We start from the raw sequence: 8,975 nt of genomic DNA on the forward strand, positions 1-8,975 counted from the left end.
ATTTGGCATTGGTTGCCTTGTTATTGAGCATTGCTAGTGAGCTTAGTTGGCTTTGTGCTTTTGCTTACTAGCATATGTGGGAGCTCCCTCATTGCTTGAAGTACTAGTGGCATAGGTTTGTGTGACATTGCTCCTAGAATTGATTAGGTGAGCTCTAGCTAGCCTAGCACCTTCGTTGCTTAATTAGTATCTTTGGAAGGTGCTAGAGAACATAAATAGAGGGGTGTAGTCTTGGCTAGACTGATAGTTTTAATTCCGCACTTATTTTGGTTAGCCGACGCAATTAATTTTAGAAAGGACTATTTACCCCCCCTAGTCCGCCATCTTGACTCTACACCTCCACCATCCCCGCCTCCAATCAGTCGGTCCAAAAAGAATCGGAACCATGACAAGAGAGCAATGAGCCTTCCCTACTCGCATAAACAAGTATGTGTTTAGGATAATAAGTCTGTGACCTGACTAGAATCCAATGCAACGGACGGTCCTTAACTGACATAGGCGAAACAAGCGCAATCTGAGCCTCACTCGAATACCAAACCAAGTCCAGATCCAAGTACCATTCTGCCCGGTCTCCAATTATTATTCATATATTTTCTATGTGATAATAATATAATAACAACAATAATATCTTTCTTATCTCTCGTGAGTGACAGGCAATCACTCGACTTCTACCGGAGTCCTGTAGCATAGCAATATACACGATCCTGTCATACTAGTAAAACTCATAGGATATATATATATATATATATATATATATTCAAGTGGGTTTCATTCAACTCCTTAAACTTAATGCACAAGCATAAAATAAAGTGCAGAATAATAGGGGTTATGCACTGGGGCTTGTCTGGGTAAGATATAACCAAAAGTTAGCATTCCATCATGGTGACACAATCATCAAGACACCATCTTTTTTGCTACTTCGGTCATCTCCACGATCCATCGTTGTCCCTATTATGATATACGTGGATGCAACACATGGATGCAATTAATCAATGGCAATAGTAACTCTATAATATGATTACGCTCCGCGAGCTAATGAGCTAGCTTAATGACTAACGTACTAGTCTACGTATCCACAGGGCCAAGTAATGCTTGTTCTGGAAAATGTTTTTGTTCTATAAACCCTCAATTATTTTTGACATTTGATTGATTAACTATATATTTTTGGACTAGGGCTTATTTAGTTATCTTAACAAACTAATTCCTATGGGGCTACAAAAATTATAGTGAGCACCTAATATTGTTAGGAATCTACTATAAAAATTTCAGGGCCAATACTTTTACCAATTCATCACAATAATTCCTACAAGTTCTTGTTTTACCTATTTTAAGTGCTTCAAATTAATGTCTACTCTAGAAAATTCTATGAAACTAAGTGAACAAAATACATTATCAGATAGGTCATGATTTTAGGAACCTAACAAAATTGGTTTCATAATTTTTGGTCAGCTACACAATTTTTTCTTGAATTTACAAATTTACCCTAGAAACTAATTTGAAAACGCTTTAGAAAAAGGAAAAGCCGGTGGCCAACGATTTTGGCCCAGCAACCTAAACAGCCCGCGATAGGGAGCTCGCACGTGTAGCAGGCTGGCCCAACAAGCGGCTAGCGACAGGGAGCCTGCGCGTGCCCTCGCACCTTTTGCAGAAAAACCCTCAACATAATAGATTATCATGCGGCGTCACTAAGCACTATTACACCAGAGACAAGCTTTGCACTAAGGACCCTATATGTTTCTGCCTTCACAACGAGGAGGTCGCTACTCTACCATGTGTTCACTGGCATGGTGACTAGCGGCATGGGCGGCTGTGCTGTGCACGCTAAGCTCGCTACCATGGGGGTAAGGAGCTGACCTTTGCCTACTGCTAAGCACGCACTCCTAGGTAGCGGTGGGGAGCTTAACAGCGCACTACCAAGGGCTAGCCCTGACGATGAGTGGAGTCATGCCATGACATGCTTGTTCCGGTGACCTAAGGCTCTATCGAGGTGGTGGCGGTGAAGGATGAGCACCAGCAGCTCACCAGGGTTCGCGCTACAGTGGTGGTTGAGGGAGAGGAGCGACGAGGCAACTTGGCCACGTGTGCGCCACTACTCCGATGGTGGACTCCCTGGACAAAACAACATGAGCACCAAGCGGAGGGGGTCAAGGCGAGTTTAGGGGTTTGAGGAATTGAACTGCTACCAACTCTATGGGCTTACCTCCCCGATTTATTGGGGCGGCGGTGCACTTGGCCGGCGGCAAGAAAAATGCCAAATTGGCGGCTAGCAGTCCACTTCTAAACTCGATGTGAGAGAGATGTCTAGCTAACTATCTAAACCACTCATGAGTGCAAGGAATTGGTGCTAAGCTAAGCGGTCGAAGAGAGGGGGAAGAAAAGCGTTGGCTCTGCTCATGGCGCGGTTGATGAACGAGCAGGCAAGCAGATACGATCATATTAAGACGAGTAGGTTTGGTTGGTGATGGCAGTGCAAGCATGTGCACACGAGCGATGAAGGAGTGGGAGGGCTTGGCATGACGTACTTGAGTTGGAGCAGCCAAGGTCGAGCGGTCTCGTCAGTATCGGCCACCGAGGATAGGCGAGGCAGAGGGGCATCACCCTTGCCACAGCGACCGGGGTCATCGACTCAGATGCGATGAACAGAGGGGCCATGTCGGGTTGCGACATGGTAGCTAGATCGAGCACCGAGATAGGCACCACGTCGACCACATGACGGTCACTGTGACATCGCCATGGCCCGCCCACGTCGTGGTCGGCAGCACGCCGACGATGGCCATGCGACGGTAGCCCTGCGGCTAGCCCGGCCTCACAAAACATGACCGAGGCCAGTCCAGCCCAGCACGTGATAGGTAGCCTCCGAGACCAGCCTATGTCGTGGCCAAAGCCATGAACGACTAGGCAACAGCAGCACATGGTGACCACGAGCCCAGACCGAGCGGCTGCTATCAGTGACGTGCATGAATTTTAAAGCTCCAACCAAAACCAACCCAACTCGGTTGAGACCAAACTAATTTGCCAAGGCTCAAGAGGGTCCTAAAGGCTATCCTAAGGAGCATCAAATGCAAACTAAGATGAACTACCGAGAGAGATAGAGACATGCCAAAATAGGTTCGTTAGGCTAGGCGCTGATTCACGAACGGAGCGCCAAAACCTAACCGCAACGCGTTCTAACGAAGTTTGGGCAATTTTTACGAGAGCAACGTGATCTCCAACATGACTTCGACCTATACCATGCTCATGTACTCACTTTGGTACAACCAACAGTGCAAAACACGAATCTAGTGTTTAAGAAATTTAATCAAAATTTAAATGCCAAAACGGCATCGTCATTGGGTTTTCAGACTTGATCATTTTAGTTCTAAAGGTTGGAATTAAATTCCAACTTCAATCCTTTAGCTATCAAAAATACTATTGAACAACATATATTTACTGAAATAAAAGTTGCATTGTCATCTACCAAGTTTGTACTTCCAACTTTATTTAAGTGTCACATACATGTTCTATAGTATTTTGCTTAATAAAAATTGGTTTTAAACCCTAAGTGATATAACATGACTATTGGATCAACTTTCGTTTAGCACTTTTGTTGATGATTTTGAGTTACGGAAATTGATCTACACACTTTATCACATGCATTAACACATAAACATGATGCTCATGACATAGTTTAGCAAGTTGTTTAAGCGGTAACACCGAGGGTGTTACAATAGGGGGCCTAACTCTTCCAAAATCTTCTCCAAGGACTAAACTTGATTGGTCTGACGAAGAAGGCAGAATAAGCGGACTTGATGCTATATAAGCCTAACGAGGTTAATTTGCACTTAAACTAATTAGGTACATCTTGTTGCAAGACTGTACCTTTGTTGACAGTAATTACCATCCATCATGAACCGTCAATAAAATTTGAAATCATGCATAAAAATGATCACCAACATAGACTTAGGGGTTTAAACTAACAATTTTAATGAGTTTTGGTGAATCTGTGTTTTTAGTAGGGTTTATTCAGAAAACCATCAATGTGGATCAAATCGTCGAAGTAAATCGCGCTTATCCATAGCAAAAACTACCCCAAAAGGTTCTAGAAGACTCGAGAAGACCCCACCTATAGGCTGGCTAGCCCCTAGGCCCCACCTATCAGCCCCCTATTTTTAGGGAGAATTCCTTATTTGACACTGGGAAAATGAGTCGTTTCTTTCTTGGCCCTGAAATTTTCTTCGTTCCCTATTTGACACTCACTTCAACTTTCGTTCCTAATTTGACACTGCCGTCAAATCCGTTAACTAACGGTGTTAACTGGCCGTTAAAAAGACGTTTTTGCCCCTAGAAAAAAACGGTGAAGCAAATTTGAGAGAAAAAAAAACCTGCGCCTGCCTCTGATGCATGTGCCCAGCTACAAAAAAAAAGGCGCAGGTTTTTTTTTCCTCTCAAATTTGCTTCGCCGCTTTTTTTTCTAGGGGCAAAAACGTCTTTTTAACGGCCAGTTAACACCGTTAGCTAACGGATTTGACGGCAGTGTCAAATTAGGAACGAAAGTTGAAGTGAGTGTCAAATAGGGAACGAAGAAAATTTCAGGGCCAAGAAAGGAACGACTCATTTTCCCAGTGTCAAATAAGGAATTCTCTCCTATTTTTATGTCAATTCTCCATCGCCTCCTAGATTGCATCTATGCCATTTATTCAAGTCGGTTTGATCCGAGGGCTCAGAATTGATGCTCCGGCCTATATATATCAACCCCTACCCCCTCCCTCAAGAGATCCGTCATAAGTCAAGATTAGATCAGAAATTAGGGTTTCCAGAGAGAAGAGAATAGAGCTCTAATTCTTCAAGTTCTAGTAAAGGCTAGCTAGCAAGGTTCAAGTAGAGTTTAGGCTATTGCTTAGGATTTCAGATTTGCCATCTGGAGGCCGGTATATCCATTATATCCCTCTTTATTTATGACTTTGTGCTACTTCAATAATCTGTTGCTATTTATTATGTTCCTAGTTTGCTCTAGTTATATGCTTGATATAGTCATGATTGATTATGAATATATGCATATGTTCGCAAAGCGGTTAGCTCAATACTCGAGTGAGTTAAGTGGTCGACATTATGTAAGCGTGGTGCTTAAATATTGTTTACCCACGGATGCATTTTACACTCTAGGTCATGTGGTAAATCATGGATGTGACACTCCCATTGAGTCCTTTGTAGTCCACTCCCTGTTTGTAGAGCAAGTAGAACCCGGTTGCGAAGGGAGTCAAGCTCTGATCTTGATCTTCCTTAGTAATGTTCCTTATGCATAGATCCAAAGTTAATTATGCTATAGATGAGAGTGTATATACTTGGGTGTACAAAAGACTTAGTAAATAAGGAATAACTTATGAATCTTTTGCTCTTAATTAATGTCCTGCCTAGCCATACTACATTTATGAGTATCTATTTCTATCTCTGGAATACTATCAATGCCTTACACTTATCATTTATTTATTATTTGATTTACCCCTTCTATAGCATGAGAGTTAATGATCTTGTCATAAGTATGCATATTTATCAATATCTCCAGCCAGCCCATCGCTCCTCCCCGTGGATAAAATATAAATAACGATACCTGATATGCTCCGGGTGAAATGCTACAATAGTATATTATCCGTGCGCTTGCGGATACTTAATATATATAAATTTACAAGTGTTCTCAATAATTACTAGCAACGCATTTTTGGCATCATTGCTAGGGATGACAACTTAGTAAAGAGTGATGCTAAGAAATGCCAACAAGCATTTCTGGCGCCGTTGCCTGGGAGGGGCATATGGCTAAAGAGAACTAATCAAATACATACTTATTGACGAGATCATAACTTTATACCTCTGCTTTAGCAGGCTTACCCTTGTTTGTTTTTGTTCATATCTTATATAGGGTATTGTAGGATTGGTTGTGACTCATCAACAAGTTCCATCAATCAGAATCAACCCAATCAAGAGGAAGTTCAACACCAGTTTTTGAAGTTATGGCTAAAAAGACTCTGCGAGAGTTCTCTGCTCTAAGCACCGAGAACATCCACACTAGACCAACACTCAAAATTAACAACCTTGAGTTCGAGCTCAAGCCAAGCCTCATCAACATGGTGCAAGCTACTCCATTTAGTGGAAAGGCATATGAAGATGCTAGTGCTCATCTTTAGAATTTCCTAGAGATTAGCAGCACAATCACCATCAAGGACGTTGCTCAAGATATCATACTACTCTGCCTGTTTCCATTCTCATTAGTGGGAAGGGTGAAGCAGTGGTTCTACACCAACAAAGATAACCTCAACACATGGGCAAAATGTTTGAAGGCCTTTCTAGCAAAGTTTTTCCCTACAGGCAAGACCAATGCCTTAAGAGGAAAGGTTTTCAACTTCCAACAGCAGAAAGGAGAAACCATTCCAGAAGCATGGGAACGTTTCCAAGAATACATTTTAGATTGTCCTCATCATGGAATAGAAGATTGGTTGCTCATGCAAAGCTTTTACCATGGATTAACCTAGAAAGCTCATGAACAACTTGATGCAACTGCTGGAGGATCATTTATGTCACTCACCCTTGGAAAAGCTGAAACCCTTATAGAAAAGATAGCCTCTAATCAAGGCTGGTCTCAATGCAATATTCAAGCATGCAATAAGAGCGAAGAAGTACCAAAAGAGATGTGTGCACTGTCGACCAAGATGGATGTCTTATTGAATTGGCTTGAACAGCGAGCCAATTACAAGAAAGATCGTCAGACCATTCAAGATGCTTTTAATTCCCAAAACGTATGTGGAGAATATTTGGGGGTGGAATTCCCTAAATATCAAAAAGACGCAAACATTGTCATCAATAATTCTGCTCCACAACAATAGAGGCAAGGATGGAATCAATAACAACAATGGTCAACTTACCAAGGTAAGTACCCAGGTAATTATCCCTCTAATCCTAAGCAACCATCCTTGAGAGACTTGATCTTAGAACAAGCTAGGATTAATGAGAATATTTCTAAGAAGCTAGCTTTTAATGATGAAGTCTTAAAAACATAAATACCAAAATGGATAGTTTTTCTTTTGCTTTAAAATACCAACTTAGCTATAATAAAAAGATAGAATGACAATTAGCTCAGTTGGCTGCTGCTCTGCCTGTTGCTACTAACCTTGAAAAGGTTAATGCCATAACTACAAGAGGTGGCAAGTCTACTCATGAACCTTCATATCCAACAAGGATAGGTAAGACATCGGCAGTAGTACAAGAGGAGAAGAAGGACGATGAAGTCAAAGAAGTTGAACCACAAGCACAAGAAATGATGCAAGATTTTCATGACACCACCTTCCTACCATTTCCATGTAGAAATAAAAAAGCCAAAATGGATGAGCAGTTTGGTAAGTTCATAAAGGTAATTCAAAAGTTATATATAAATATTCTTCTGCTGGATGCCATATAGGTATCCACCTATGCGAAGTACCTCAGAGACATCCTGAACAACAAGAGACCACTACCCACCATTGAGGTAATCAAGCTAATGGAGGAGTGTAGTGTAGCCATCCTAAACACATCACCTGTTAAGAAGAAGGATCTATGATGTCCCACTATCGACTATTCGACCGGAAACCAAAACTTTGAGAATGCTCTATGTGATCTTGGAGCAAGTGTTAGTGTCATGCCCAAGAAGGTTTTCGACAAACTCAACTATTCAATGCTCACACCAATATCGATGTGCCTATAACTAGCCGACCAATCGGTCCGCTATCCTACAGGAATCATCGAAAATATTCTGGTAAAAATAAGAAACTTCTTTGTTCCAGTGGATTTTGTAGTACTTGACAAGTAGGAGGACATGAATACACCCCTCATTCTTGGGAGACCTTTCTAGAGCACTACAAATGAACACATTGATGTCAGAGTCGAGAAATTAAATTCCATATCAAGGGCAAGGAAGAGCGATTCGCCTTCAAGCCAAGACTAGAACAATGCTCTAATTTGGAGTGGCAAGAGAAGCCAGTACAACCATCAGGGTCTCCATCTCCGAGACCAACTGATGCACCCGAAGAATAAAACACGACTAGAGAAGTCTAGTTTGACAGACTTAAAATTCCGAACCCTCGTCGGGAGGTAAAATCGGTAGTTATCCATATTTACTTTTTTCATTGCATTAATCATTTTATCTTAGCATATTTACTTTTCAACATCTGCATTAGAAAATAAAAATTCTCATCATGGCATTATATAAATTCAAGCCCCATGCAAATAATTTTTATGGAGCGTAAAAAACCCGTAAGAAATATTTATCGTGGAGGCGTAAAAATTCAAAAATACCATTCATACATCTTCTTGTATTTCATAGTATTATAAATTATTTCTATATTGCATATATATACACGTATGTATACGGTAGAAATACAGACACATGGGACCCACTCAACCACCATCCATCACTTCTATCTCCACCATCACCTCTATTCCCACTCATCTCCACTCTGCACCATCCAGAGCGCATTTTCATCGAAAGGAGCACTCACCTTGCTTAACCATGAAGTAAAGAAGCATCAGGAGGAAGGGGAGGCCATTAGGCCACAATGTGGGGCTGGCCAGCCCCACTACTTGGCCGACCGGCCTATTGCTCTCCCACCTATAAATACCACCCCTCCTGCTTGCTCACTGCCACAACCACCACTGCAAACCAGCTCTCCAAGTTCGAATTTCTAGTTCCCAATTTCATAGTTTAAAAATTCACTTAGTAGAAGTGATTTTTGAATTAGGAAAGAAGAGGAAGATCTAGAGTGAAAGTGTTGCTAAAACTTGAGCAAGGGTGAGAGAATTTAAGAGTAGAAGCGAGAAGGTTTAAGAGTGGAAGTGCTATTATAATTGAGATTAAAAATCAATAGAATTAAGAGAGAAAGTCCTGCCAAAATCTTGATTAGAAAATTCATTAGGAAATATCGGACGACTAACTCTTGAACGACTGACTCCTGGACGGCTAACCATAGACTTTT

At 41.5% G+C, this 8,975-nt stretch overlaps 1 non-coding gene across 1 annotated transcript; it reads right to left on the reverse strand.

Moving 5' to 3' along the window:
* Nucleotides 1–6,349: 6,349 nt before the first annotated feature.
* LOC136478592 (small nucleolar RNA R71) lies at nucleotides 6,350–6,456 on the reverse strand. The gene has a single exon (XR_010764315.1). It is a non-coding gene; the product is annotated as a small nucleolar RNA R71 (small nucleolar RNA).
* Nucleotides 6,457–8,975: the final 2,519 nt, after the last annotated feature.

The sequence above is a fragment of the Miscanthus floridulus genome, chromosome 8 (assembly GCF_019320115.1).
Source record: "Miscanthus floridulus cultivar M001 chromosome 8, ASM1932011v1, whole genome shotgun sequence".
Lineage (NCBI taxonomy): Eukaryota > Viridiplantae > Streptophyta > Magnoliopsida > Poales > Poaceae > Miscanthus > Miscanthus floridulus.